Source organism: Semicossyphus pulcher, unplaced genomic scaffold (genome assembly GCF_022749685.1).
Source record: "Semicossyphus pulcher isolate SPU_LCO1_2020_fin unplaced genomic scaffold, fSemPul1.0.p SCAF_5, whole genome shotgun sequence".
Taxonomy (NCBI): domain Eukaryota; kingdom Metazoa; phylum Chordata; class Actinopteri; order Labriformes; family Labridae; genus Semicossyphus; species Semicossyphus pulcher.
In genome coordinates this window covers 65,665-80,858 of record NW_027211726.1, presented here as the reverse complement: position 1 = coordinate 80,858, position 15,194 = coordinate 65,665, and positions in this window count along the sequence as shown.

The window sequence follows — 15,194 nt, the reverse complement described above, 5'->3', positions numbered from 1 at the left end:
ACACTGTTTTACAAACACACTGTTCTATAAACACTCCGTTCTATAAATACACTGTTCTATAAACACACTGTTCTATAAACACTCTGTTCTATAAATACGCTGTTCTATAAACACACTGTTTTATTAAAACACTTCAATAAACACACTTCAATAAATACACTGTTTTATAAACACACTTCAATAAATGCACTGTTCAATAAATACACTGTTTTACAAACACACTGTTCTTTAAACAAACTGTTCAACCAACATACTGTTCTATAAATACACTGTTATATAAATACACTGTTCTATAAATACACTTCTACAAACACACTGTTCTGTACGTACACTTCTACAAACACACTGTTCTATAAACACACTGTTCTATAAATACACTTCTAAAAACACACTGTTCTATAAATTCATTTCTACAAACACACTGTTCTATAAATACACTTCTACAAACACACTGTTTTATAATCACACTGTTCTATAAATACACTTCTACAAACACACTGTTTTATAATCACACTGTTCTATAAACACACTGTTCTATAAATACACTTCAACAAACACACTGTTCTGTACGTACACTTCTACAAACACACTGTTCTATAAATACACTTCTACAAACACACTGTTCTGTACGTACACTTCTACAAACACACTGTTCTTTAAATACACTGTTCTATAAACACACTGTTCTTTAAACAAACTGTTCAATAAACACACAGTTTTATAAACACTCTGTTCTATAAATACACTGTTCTTTAAACAAACTGTTCAATAAACACACTGTTCTATAAATACACTGTTATATAAATACACTGTTCTTTAAATACACTGTTCAATAAACACACTGTTCTATAAACAAACTGTTCTATAAATACACTTCTACAAACACACTGTTCTTTAAATACACTGTTCTATAAACACACTGTTCTTTAAACAAACTGTTCAATAAACACACTGTTCTATAAATACACTGTTATATAAATACACTGTTCTTTAAATACACTGTTCAATAAACACACTGTTCTATAAACAAACTGTTCTATAAATACACTTCTACAAACACACTGTTTTATAATCACACTGTTCTATAAACACTTTGTTCTATAAATACGCTGTTCTACAAACACACTGTTTTATAAACACACTTCAATAAACACACTGTTTTATAAACACACTTCAATAAACACACTGTTCTACAAACACACTGTTCTATAAATACACTTCAACAAACACACTGTTCTGTACGTACACTTCTACAAACACACTGTTCTCAAAATACACTTCTACAAACACACTGTTCTCAAAATACATTTCTACAAACACACTGTTCTAAAAACACACTGTTCTATAAATACACTTCAACAAACACACTGTTCTGTACGTACACTTCTACAAACACACTGTTCTCAAAATACACTTCTACAAACACACTGTTCAATAAACACACTGTTCTATAAATAAACTTCAACAAACACACTGTTCTATACGTACACTTCTACAAACACACTGTTCTATAAATACACTGTTCAATAAACACACTGTTCTATAAACACACTGTTCTATACGTACACTTCAACAAACACACTGTTCTATACGTACACTTCTACAAACACACTGTTCTATAAATACACTGTTCTATAAACACACTGTTCTATAAATACACTTCTACAAACACACTGCTCTATACGTACACTTCTACATACACACTAATCTATAAAAACACTGTTCTAAAAATACACTGTTTTATGAACACACTTCAATAAATACACTGTTCAATAAACTCAATGTTCTAAAAATACACTGTTCTATAAACACAGTTTTATAAACACACTTCAATAAACACACTGTTTTACAAACACAATGTTCTATAACCACACTGTTCTATAAACACTTTGTTCTATAAATACGCTGTTCTACAAACACACTGTTTTATAAACACACTTCAATAAACACACTGTTTTATAAACACTCTGTTCTATAAATACGCTGTTCTATAAACACACTGTTTTATAAACACACTTCAATAAACACACTTCAATAAACACACTGTTCTATAAATACACTGTTTTACAAACACACTGTTCTATAAACACTTCGTTCTATAAATACACTGTTTTATAAACACACTGTTTATAAACACACTTCAATAAACACTCTGTTCTATAAACACTCTGTTCTATAAACACACTTCAATAAACACACTGTTCTATAAACACTCTGTTCTATAAATACGCTGTTCTATAAACAAACTGTTTTATAAACACACTTCAATAAACACACTGTTCTATAAACACTCTGTTCTATAAATACGCTGTTCTATAAACACACTGTTTTATAAACACACTTCAATAAACACACTGTTCTATAAATACACTGTTTTATAAACACACTTCAATAAACGCACTGTTCAATAAATACACTGTTTTACAAACACACTGTTCAATAAACACACCGTTCTATAAACACACTGTTCTAAAAATACACTGCTCATTAAACACACTGCTCAGTAAACACACTGTTCTATAAACACACCGTTCTATAAACACACTGTTCTACATATACACTGCTCAACAAAAACACTGCTCAGTAAACACACTGTTCAATAAACACACTGTTCTATAAATACACTGTTCAATAAATACACTGTTCTAAACATACACTGTTGTATAAACACCCTGCTCAGTAAACACACTGTTCAATAAACACACTGTTCTATAAATACACTGTTCAATAAATACACTGTTCTAAACATACACTGTTGTATAAACACCCTGCTCAATAAAAACACTGTTCTATAAACACAATGTTCTATAAATACACTGTTCTAAAAATGCACTGCTCAATAAAAACACTGCTCAATAAACACACTGTTCAATAAATACACTGTTCTAAAAATACACTGTTGTATAAACACACTGCTCAATAAAAACACTGCCCAGTAAACACACTGTTCAATTAATACACTATTCAATAAACACGGTTTTATAAATATACTGCTATATAAACATACTATTCAGTGAAAACACTGTTTAATAAACACACAGAGAAGGTAAGATCTTCAGTATAGTGGCACAGAGGCTAGCAAACTATTTAGAAAGGATTAGTTTAATAGATACCACAGTGCAGGAATCCCAGGTTTTGTGAGGAGTATAGAACACACTAGCATGGCATGGCACCAGATTCAGGCAGCTAAGATAGAGAAAATAATTTTATATTTGGTATTTTGTAGATCTGGCAAATGCGTTTGGTTCAGTACCACACAGTCTTGTTTGGAGTGCTTTTCAATTCTTCAGAGTACCAGGGGTGATTGTAAACTTTGGGAAAGCATACTTCCAAGACATAAGAATGTGTCATTTTTAAATGTTTGTATTTATTTCTGTCTTTATTTCTGTATTGTTTTCCCTTTGCATTTCCCCCTCTATTTATTTTCCCCAAAGTATTTATTTCTATGTTTTATATTTACATTTAAACCTCGCCACAGAGACCCGTTTCCTGATGTTCTTCTGAGCCCTGTGTTGACCAGCTGCTACCCTGACAAACTGAGCCTGCATAGAGCAGACAAGAAGACTTTTTATTCAAATTATGTGAAAAGTCTCAACAGGTCCGGACTGAGCAACAGACCTCTCACCGTGTGGACTAAACTGAGCAGAGTCAATGGATTGAACCCACAGTAGACCTCCAGTGGAGGATTCTACATGGTGCTATCGTCGCAAATGCTTTTATCTCTGTTATTAACCCCGCCGTGTTAAACAAGTGTCCTTTCTGTGGTCTGCATGAAACAGTTTTCCATGTTTTTACTGAGTGTCAGAGACTCGTTCGGTGAGAAGTTCTCTGAGAGTGGTTTTATTTTAAGTGCAGGTTTTGAAAAGAAAAATAAAGAAAAAATGGCAGCTTTAAAATTTTCTCTCAGGAGAAGCTAAATTGGCAATATAGACCAGCAGAAAGAGTGGAGGACAGAGCAGGTCAGGAAGCTGCAGCAGTGTTTGTCTGTAACATCAGGGCCAGACTGTGGCTGGAGTTCAGATTCTATCAAACCATAGGGGACACTGAGACTTTCAAACAGCACTGGTGCTACAAAAACATTATCTGCACTGTGAGTGAGGACCAGGAGTTGCATTTTGCACATGTATTTATGTAAATGTATAGATTTGATTTTGAAAGCACTTTGTTAAAGTGTCTGTAAATATATGAGCTTATAATAATGTAACTAAAGTGTTTTTTCTCTCTTTCTCTCTTTCTCTCTCTCGCTCTCTTTAGATGTGTGTTCTGGTTCTGCTCGAGGTTTCTGCCTGTTAAAGGAGGTGTTTCTGTCTCAGGGTGGAATCCTGTTGGCCTCTGTAGATAAAGACAGCACTGTAGAGCTGCTCTGTTTGAACATAAACAAAAATTGAAAGATAGGTTTAAGGTCAGACTAGATATTAATTTCATCTGATGTGTCACATGATGAGACAGGATGACCTTATAAGGACATGTCCCCTGAGACGTTTTGGTTCATTAAAGTGAAGAATTCAGATTGTAATTAGTTTTTTGGTTTTGGTAACTGATCTCTAACGGGAGCATCTGCCAACAGAGTCTCACCTGTCCGATCTCCATCAGCAGCACAAATTACTCACATACCTGCCCGGATCATTGTGTGAACCTGATCCAGGGTCACTGCATGAACCTAATCCAGGGTCACTGCGTGAATGTGACCCAGGGTCACTGTCTAAACCTGATCCAGGGTCCCTGCATGAATGTGATCCAGAGTCACTGTCTAAACCTGATCCAGGGTCACTGCGTGAATGTGATCCAGAGTCACTGTCTAAACCTGATCCAGGGTCACTGCGTGAATGTGATCAAGAGTAACTGTCTAAACCTGATCCAGGGTCACTGCGTGAATGTGATCCAGAGTCACTGTGTAAACCTGATCCAGGGTCACTGCGTGAATGTGATCCAGAGTCACTGTGTAAACCTGATCCAGGGTCACTGCGTGAATGTGATCCAGAGTCACTGTCTAAACCTGATCCAGGGTCACTGCGTGAATGTGATCCAGAGTCACTGTGTAAACCTGATCCAGGGTCACTGCGTGAATGTGATCCAGAGTCACTGTGTAAACCTGATCCAGGGTCACTGCGTGAATGTGATCCAGAGTCACTGTCTAAACCTGATCCAGGGTCACTGCGTGAATGTGATCCAGAGTCACTGTGTAAACCTGATCCAGGGTCACTGCGTGAATGTGATCCAGAGTCACTGTGTAAACCTGATCCAGGGTCACTGCATGAATGTGATCCAGAGTCACTGTGTAAACCTGATCCAGGGTCACTGTGTAAACCTGATCCAGGGTCACTGCATGAACATGATCCAGGGTCACTGCGTGAACCTGATCCAGAGTCAGATGATCTAAAGAACTTTCATGGAGTCTGAAGGATCAGCTGATCAGATTTATTGAGACAGTGTCAGAGGTCGATAAAACACTCCAGGTGACAGTCAGGTGTTTTCTGTGAACTGAGAGCAGCTAAACTTAAACCCTGCAGTCGACTTCATTTAGAACAAGCTCTGATTTTGAACATAGGAAGGTTGCAGTCAGCTTAGGTAAGACAGGCTTGTCAGGCCTTGTTAGGGCTGAGCACTTGAGTTTCACTCTCTGAGCATCAATAGGGGAGGTCAGCTGGCGCGGGTCACACCCTCTATTGCTTGCTGTTGTGAAATCAAACAGGGGCGGGTTCAGCTGTGGCACTTCCTGGTATTTAAACACACAAGTTAAGCTGTAGCGTCAGCCCTTAAGTGTAAGCCCTCATTGTGTTAACACCAAATTGGGGAAAAAACATCGAGTCTACCTGCACGAGTCCACCGATCAAAGACACCGGCTGGTAATGCCCTTTCCTCCGTTATAGTATAGAAAAAAACGCATCTGTCACAGACAATGCAACCCCAACAACCTCTCCTCACTCATAAAAGTCTCTTCTACTCACTCCTCCATTTATAGTGGCCTTTGAAACTGCCAGTCTGCTGTAAATAAAACTTTATCCAAGCACTTACAAAACTGTCAGATATTCAGGTACTAGACCTGACTGAAACCTGGATCATCCAGAAAACTGTCACTCCAGCTGCACTCTCTGTTGTTTTCATACATATCACGCTCTGTTAGACGTGGAGGTGGGACAGGTGTCCACATTTCCAAAAACTGGAAATTCAGCAAGCTCACCCCACTATACCTTGGGACTATTATAGATTTTAAACTGAACTTTCAAGAAAACTGTGAGGCTGTATGCAAAAAAGGACAACAGCATTTGCACTGTCTGAGAAAATGGTCCTATTTTCGTGTAGACAAAACCATGATGACCTTATTTTATCATGCTTTTATTGAATCCATTTTATCCTTTTCCTTAGTGTCATGGTTTGGAAGCCTCTCTGTGAAGAACAAGAACTCCTTAAATCAAATTGTGAAATGGTCAAGTTAGCTGACCGGCGAGTCCCAGCTGAACCCCTCTTTCCTGTATAACAAGCAGTTACAGCGGATAGCCACGACCATTTTAAATGACGGTTTGCATCCTTTGCACAGTGAGTTCCAGCTTCTTTCCTCGGGTTGGAGGCTCTTAGTCCCACGCTGTAGAACAAAACATTTCAAAAACAGCTTTGTTCCAGCTGCAATCACACTGGTAAACACGCTGTAGAACCTTTGCACAGAACTGCACGAGTCACTTTGGAGAATGTATCTTATATCTTACTTTTTATGGATTGATTGATTCTTATCCCATTGTTTTATTCTATTTTATTGAACTGTTTTTATTCTTTTTACCTATGTCTGGTAGAAATTTTTACTTCTGGCGTTTTTTAATTATCTTAATTATTTGCTTTTATTCCATGCTTGTATTTCATGGATTGCAGCACTCTTGTTTCTTGTTTATGTTTCTTGTTTTATGTCTTGTCTAGATTGTCAAACTGTGTTGGATGTTTTGACTCTCGACTGCGAAACTAGTTTACCCTTGGGTATCAATAAAGTAACCTGAACCTGAACTAAGCAACAACTCATCATTTGAATACCATGCAATCACGATTACGGCTGCCATTAAAATAAATTTTATTGTCATATACCGCCCACCAGAATATTATCTGCACAACTTTGTTATGGAACTGGACATGTTACTCTCAGACATTCCTGACTATGACACACCACTAATTGTTATGGGAGACATGGACATTTACATGGACAAAGCCCAGGCAACTGACTTCTTATCTCTTCTCTTCCTTCCTCTTTCGACCTCAGACAGGTTCCTTCCCCTCCCACACATAAGGCAGGTAATAATCTGGATCTCATTTTAACTCAAAACTGCCCCACAGCAAATCTGACCGTGACCCCCCTACATATGTCAGATCCCTTCTTCATTTAATTCACTGTCTCTTACCGCAACTCCCTAAAACTCCTCCCAAAAGGCAGAGCTCAGGGCAGCAGAGAGAAAATGGTGTAAATCCACTGACCTCAGTGATTACTATCAACAACTTGACTTGCATAATTTTCCGCCAGTTCAAAAACCGCTAAGACTGCTTATTATCAAAACAAGATCTGTGGTGCCACTGATACAGGAAAAATGTTTTCTGCTTTTAACTCACTTTATCTTCCACCTCGCCCAACCTCCGCTCTGCTCACTACAGACATGCTCACCACATTCTTAACCAATAAGGTTTCTGACACGGAGGACTAGGGTTAAGGTTGGGGAGTGTCCGTAGTGGGCATGACTGGCCACTTATCTGGTGGTTGATGCAGGAAATCCGGGCCAATAGTCCATCGGTGAAGACGAGTCAACTCCATCAAGGTCAGGCTCCTCATTTGGCTAGATTCCTTTCTGACTCAACATCACCCCAGTCTGTCTGATGCAGACCTTATATCTGCATGATTCAGACCTTAACCAGTGCAGCACAGTGATGGAATCTGACCAGAGGATGACTCGTTGGATGGGCACAATGGGTTAATGTCTGGATGACATTGGCCTGCTGGGCAATGGTGAGAGTGGCACTCAGCTCTAGGTGAGGCATTGAAAGGTGCTTTTTTGGTACTACCCAAGACCTGGTGAGCATGAATGAGACATGAATCTTGTCTTGGCCATCGGTTGTGCACAGGTAAGCGACAGAGCTGTAAGCTCTTTCTGTTGCATCACTGATGATGGAGCTCTCTGGTAGAGGCAGATGAATCAGCATAGGCTGGAGTGTAGGGTAGAAGAAACTCGAGGTTAAGAAGGTTTGGAAGTTCCTTTTCTCAGTTCAGCCACCGGTCCCGCAAGGTCTGAGGCTGTATTGGGTCATCCCGGTCAATGTCCTGAATAAGAACCTTACCCTGGTCGTAAATGGCACAATGTAGCTTGTAGGGTCATACTAGCATTCCTCATGGTAGGCTCCAAGGGCCGGTGCTTGTACCCTAGTGTATTGCTGAGACAGTTCCATCATAAACCCAAGGTCGGCTCTTAGAGGGCACTGCTTCCCTTGGACCGCCAGAGCTCAATGCTTGCTGATCTGGCCTCAGGAGGATGATCCTCAACGACTGAAGGTTGGTTGCAAGCCCATTGCCTTATCTTGAAACAACTATCGAAGAATACCTTTCGTAGGCTGTTGACTAGATCTTTGGCCTCTTCCGTGGTCCGGGTGCTGTGTAGGCAGTTCTCAACGTAGAAGGACTGTTGTAATGCGTCCTTCAGACTGGCCTGATCTCTCCAGTTATCCTGGACGTGCCGCTGAAGCGCATAGATGCCGCAACAGGGGCTACAGGTTGTTCTGAAGGGCAGCACTTGCCATTCATAGATAGTTGGCTCCTGCTCCATCTGCATATTTCTCCAGATAAAGCGCAACACTGGCTGGTCAGTTGGCAGCAGGCGGATCCAGTGAAACATGCTCTTTATGTCGCCACTCACCGCAACTGAGTGCTGCCGGAACCAAAGAAGAACTCCATGCAGGGATGGTCTTAAGGTGGGTCTAGGCAGGAGTTCAGTGACTGTCCTTGATATTGGTATGAACAGTTAAAAACAATCCTGTCCTTGGCATTATGATGGACCATATGGTGAGGAATAAACCACGCCTTGGTGGATTGCTTGGCTTGGTCTGATGAAATCTTGTATCCAGCCTGCTCTAGCGTCTGTATCTCTTGGCAGTATGACTCAGCTTTCTTAGGGTCTCTGGTAAGTCAGCATTCCGTACTGCAAAGACTGGGGAGCACGGCTTCCTTGGGAGCATTGAGGTTATTTCTGGTGTACGCCAGAGGAGGGATGTAGTGTAGTGTTTGATGCCATCAACTTCTACCTGAGTGGTAGCTATCTGGAATAGAGCGAAGGCTTGTTGGTCCTGCTTGGAACAGGTGACTAGCTTAGCACTGTACGGAAGTGTGTCCAACTGCCAGAGGTGCTCAACATTTCTGAAGAGTTCTTCAGATGATGCGTTAGCTCTGTGTAGACATTGTTGCTCCTCCACTGTGGTTTGGATGAGGGATATCAGATTGGGCTGCCAGGTGGTCCAGTACACACTGGTCGAATGGGTGTAAGCAGATGTGGCATGTCAGACCCAATGAGAACCAATGGCTGGGCACGGTCCACAGGTGGTAGGGGGAGCCCTCTCAGGTGCTTGTATTTCCTTTGTAGTGTAGCAACTGGGTAGGAGAAGTCAGAGAGGCACAAGCTATCTGCAGCAAAGGCATTAGAGATCCAATACCTCTACTTGTGCAGCTGCTGCCGGAAGTACATCCTCTGCTGTCCCTTTTTGATGAGGGAGCCGATGTTCAGCTCCCACTTGAGGTCCTGGCTGATGATGGTCCCCAGGAAGCTGAAAGACTCCACAGTGGAAACAGTGCCATCACTGATGGTGATGGGGGCGGGTGTGGCTGCTTTCTTTCTAAAATCCACAACCATCTCCACTGTCTTCAGAGCATTAAGCTCCAGGTTGGTCTCACCACACCAGGTCACCAGATGGTCAATCTCCCACCTTTAGGCAGACTCATCCCCTCCAGAGATGTGTCCAATGAGGGTGGTGTCGTCTGCGAACTTCAGGACCTGCCTGAACATGACGGACTGATGACTGGAGGTGCAGCTGTTGGTGTACAGGGAGAAGAGCAGAGGGGAAAGAACGCAGCCTTGAGGGGAGCTAGAGGCTAGATGCAATGAAACTCAACAGGAGAACCTTCTGATGCCTTACACAAAAACATGTCTGTACTTTTCTGTCCATCACATGACTTCATCCCTGTTTCATTTGATCTGATAAGTGGCTTTATCAAGCACCATGATACAAAACGAAACAGAAAGTGAACACAGAACAAATTAAAACAAACAGGTTGCACAGAACATTACAGGGGGTCCAGGAGGGGGTCTGTGATGTCCTTGTGATGTGAGAGTACCAGGCGCCCAAAAGACTTCATTCCCTCAGAGTTCAGGGTGACAGGTCTGTCGTCATTAAGTCATGTGGTCCTTGGCTTTTTGGGGACAGGAGTGATGGTGGAGGCCTTGACACAGGCCTTTTATTACAGTTAATTCAAACTTAAATAAAAAAGGAGTAAATCAAGAAAATTTAATAAAAATTAAAACAACAACCGAAGTTATGCCAAAAAATATGAGAATTAAATGTGGTCTGTTAAATATCAGATCCCTGTTATCTAAAGCTGTATAAGTGAACGATCTGATATCAGAAGATCATATTGATTTACTCTCTTTAACTGAGACTTGGCTGTGTCAGGAAGAATCATAGACTGTATAAAAACATGGCCGACATGACAGCTCCCGAAAAGTGAAGCCAAAACATTTCGGGCCCCCCTGCTGCCTGGCTGCAGTATAGGTCATAAAGCCCGCCTCCTCCATGTTAACAGATGGGACATGAGTCAAACTATAAAATCAAAACACACGGCAGAATTTTTTTTCTCAAACATGTTTCTGTCATTATAGTTAGTTCTTATCCTGCTGATTTATGTCCAAGTGTTCATTTTTCTGACAAGTTTATTTTTAATTAGTTATTTGATGCTGTCAAAATGATGATTGACAGCTCTGTTGACAAATTTGGCTCCTGCAGCCGATCAGTTCCAGGTGAGCGGAGGACGAACGGCGAGAGTAGACGTAACTAAAACAATCACTACAGTCATTGAAGTTTCCATACTTGTGAACTTTAACCTCAGACCAACACAAGAAGCTGTTCTGCTGTTAAACACGCGGGTGTGCGGGATCCTTGCTGTTTTTTTGCTAAGGTAAGTGTGTGTTTTGGTTAGCGGAAGTGGCTACGGCCGCTTCACTTGCCGATCTCTACTGGGCAGTCTCTGGCTCCGTATGACGTCACCATCGCAAGATGGCAGCGCCTATCACAGGGCTGTTTTGGCATCACTTTTGTACAATGGGAGCAGATGGAGACGCTTTGTCCATCTATGTACAATCATTGGGAAAAATATGTTAGCTTAAATGAATCCACTCCTCCCAGTCATCTTAATACTCATATTCCTCGAGACACTGGTCGAGGTGGTGGAGTGGCAGCTATCTTCAGTTCCAGTCTTCTAATCAACCCTCAACCAAAACTTAGTTTCTCCTCTTTTGAAAGCCTTGTTCTGAGTTTTTCACACCCAGCTTGGAAAACTTGACAGCCTGTTTTATTTGTGATAGTATACCGCCCTCCTGGCGCATACTCTGATTTTCAACTGAATTCTCAGAGTTTTTATCAGATTTAGTCCTGAGTTCAGATCAAATAATTATTAATTATTAATTAATTAACCGACTACTCTCCAGTTAACAAACATGTACTCACAAAATTTTTGTCTGATAGGACTGTAGCTAAATTTAAGGAAACAATTCCAGCTGCTTTTAATTCTTTACCACATCTGTTTACTACAGAAAGCTCTGATGCTAATGTTAGTCCCTCTCAGCTTGATCAGCTTGTTGATAGTCCTGCAGGTTTGCTGAGAAGTACTCTAGACTCGATTGCCCCCTTAAAAAAGAAGATTATCAAACGACAGAGGCTAGCTCCATGGTATGACTCAGAAACTCGTAACCTGAAGCAAATGTTGCGTAAATTTGAAAGAATGTGGCGATCCACCAAAACAGAAGAGTCTCTTTTACTCTGGCAAAATAGTCTTAATAAATACAGGAAGGCCCTACGGCATGCTCGAGGTGTCTACTCCTCCTCCCTCATAGAAGAACATAAAAACAATCCCAGGTACCTTTTCAGCACTGTAGCCAGGCTGACAGAGAGTCACAGCTCCACTGAGCCAAGTATTCCTATAGGCCTCAGCAGTGACGATTTCATGAGCTTCTTTAATGACAAAATCCTAAAGATTAGAGACTCTGTAACCTCCTGCCGTTAACTGGTGCAAATGTATCTTTGGAAACTGCTCAAAAACCTGATGTTTACACTGTTTTTCTCCAATTGACCTTCCTGAGCTAAATTCTCTGATATCTTCGTCTAAACCATCAACCTGTCTTTGAGACCCGATTCCAACCAAGCTGCTTAAGGAAGTCTTTCCCTCAATTAGCACTTCTTTACTAGATATGATCAATATGTCTTTATCGACTGGCTATGTACCCCAGTCTTTTAAACTAGCTGTAATTAAGCCACTTCTTAAAAAGCCTACCCTAGATTCAGGCACCTTAGCTAACTATAGACCTATATCTAACCTTCCTTTTATCTCAAAGATCCTTGAGAAAGCAGTTGCTAATCAATTATGTGACTTTCTTCATAACAACAGTTTATTTGAGGACTTTCAATCAGGATTTAGAGTCCACCACAGCACTGAGACAGCACTGAGAGTTTCAAATGATCTACTTCCTGCTTCAGACAGAGGACTTCTCTCTGTACTCGTCCTGTTAGATCTTAGTGCCGCTTTCGACACGATAGACCATCACATCCTGTTACAGAGACTAGAACAGTTAATGTTCATTACAGGATCTGCACTAAGTTGGTTTAAATCTTATTGATCAGATCGATCTCAGTTTGTTAATGTTCATGATGTGTCCTCTATGCACACTAAAGTTAGTCATGGAGTTCCACAAGGTTCTGTGCTCGGACCGATTCTTTTTACCTTATATATGCTTCCTCTTGGTAATATCATGAGGAAACACTCCATTAATGTTCATTGTTACGCAGATGATACTCAATTATACTTATCTATGAAGCCAGACGAAACCAATCAGCAATCTAAACTAGAAGCATGCCTTAAGGACATAAAGATCTGGATGACAAGAAACTTTCTGCTACTTAATTCAGACAAAACTGAAGTTATTGTGCTCGGCCCAAAACACCTCAGAGACTCTTTCTCTAATGATATAGCTGCTCTAGATGGCATCAGAAAAAAAACATTTCAGAATACGGAAAGGGAAGGACTACACTTCTTGTTTGTGATTGGACAGAACTCACGTCAATGTAAACACGTGACATACTGTTTCCAGTATGTCTGTGTTCCTAAATTTCCCTCAGGATCAATAAAGTATCTATCTATCTATCTATCTATCTATCTATCTGTGTTGTTGACATTTTTTTGTTGCAAGAAAGTTGCAGAAGAAGAACAACGGTAGCTTTTTATGTTTTTCTATTTCACTAAATACACTTCTGATCCTTTTAAAGGCGAAAAGTCAATGCAGGAATTTTTGAATATTGACACTTTTACGAAAAAATAATGTCAAATCGGAAATTTGCTTTTGGAGTTCAGAAGCTTCACATGCTCCAGCTGGGGCAGCTAGCTAGCAGGCCAGTCATTTACGGCCCCACAGTGACACAGAACCATGGCAGTCAGAGCAGCCAAAGCAGCACTTAAATGAAGAGAAAAGCCAAGCTTACAACTGTTGGATTTTTTATTTTTTATATCATATTTTTGTGTCTTTACTTTATGGGTAATGTTTACTTTTTCACTTAAACACAGGGATATCTGAGGAAACTATCAGTAAATAGCGGGCCACCCATGAGACCCTCTTCATGGGTCGGAGGAATTTCTCCAGAAAAGGATTAGAGTGAGTGCTCTTTCTGTGTTTTTGCATACCATGGGATTGCTGGGTTTGGTTATAGTTGGTTTTAAGTTGTTTTTTTAAGGGTTAGGGTTCAAACAGAAAATGATTCTGCAGCATAAATACAGTAAAATAAGAGATTTAAAAAAACATTTATAAAATCTTATCTTCTTATCTAAAGCGAGGCAGCAGGACTTCAGAACACTTCAGGTGTTCCCAGGTCCTCAGACTGATGCTGCTAAAAGCTGCCTCGTCAGCTCAGCAGCTCAGTGACGTCACCTCCCCTGGCCAGAGAAAAATGAAGAGCGACACAGAGTCACAAGGCACATAGGCCACAGAGGGCTCTTTTGAGGTGAAGGACTTCTCCAGAGTCCCCTGAAGAGCACTTTAGTGTGGTGGGGGACCGTGGTGGTCCCGAGCCCTATCAGTTCGAGCCGTTGTCTCCAGCCCCACTAACGCCTGAAGCCGGAGCTTTCGGAGCCGAGGCAATGCAAGCGCACATGCACGGGCCGCACAGGCATTTACAGGTGTTAACATTCCTTTTTTAAAATAACTTTCATGGTGTAATTTTGTCCCAAACACTATTAGCTGACAGGGTCTAGGGCTGATTTGAAACAGTAGATGGTGTGTTGAGCCATTTCCAACCCATGGAATGCCAATTTTTATGAATTTGGTATAAAGCATTGATGTGTTTCATCACAGTACAGCACTATAATTTAGACTATAGCTCAAAAAATGTTTGTGCAGTTACTCTTTAACATCCACCCAGTGTAACTGCAGTCGGATTCTTTGAGTACCGTGGCCATCTTTCCTTCACTCCTCATGAATCCTCCTCACACCTTTCTTTCACAACGTTTTCACCGCGGTCGAGGACAGGTGGTGAGGAAAAGAAAGTGGGGATACATTTTTGGACTTTTCGCAGCTGTAGGCTGTGGTCAAATAGTGCTTTTTGGAAGGAAGGTTTCTAACGGAGTTATACGACTCGGAAGTGTTTAAGTGTAAGCCATGATAAGAGCGATTTGAATTCTGTAAATGATAAGGAAAGGAGCTTCATTGCTTCCTTTATTCTCTCCTTTAGCATAGGAAACACTGGACCATCCTTTTCAAAAGGAGAGAAGAAAATAACGACCCACAATTCCTTGGGGCAGCAACATCCAAAGTTTCACACCTCTCGGTGGTCATGACTACACGCATCAACATGTCAAAAGATAGTAGATTTAGATTTAAATGCCGACTGGACTGGATTAAATAGTTATTTTCAAACAATCAAAT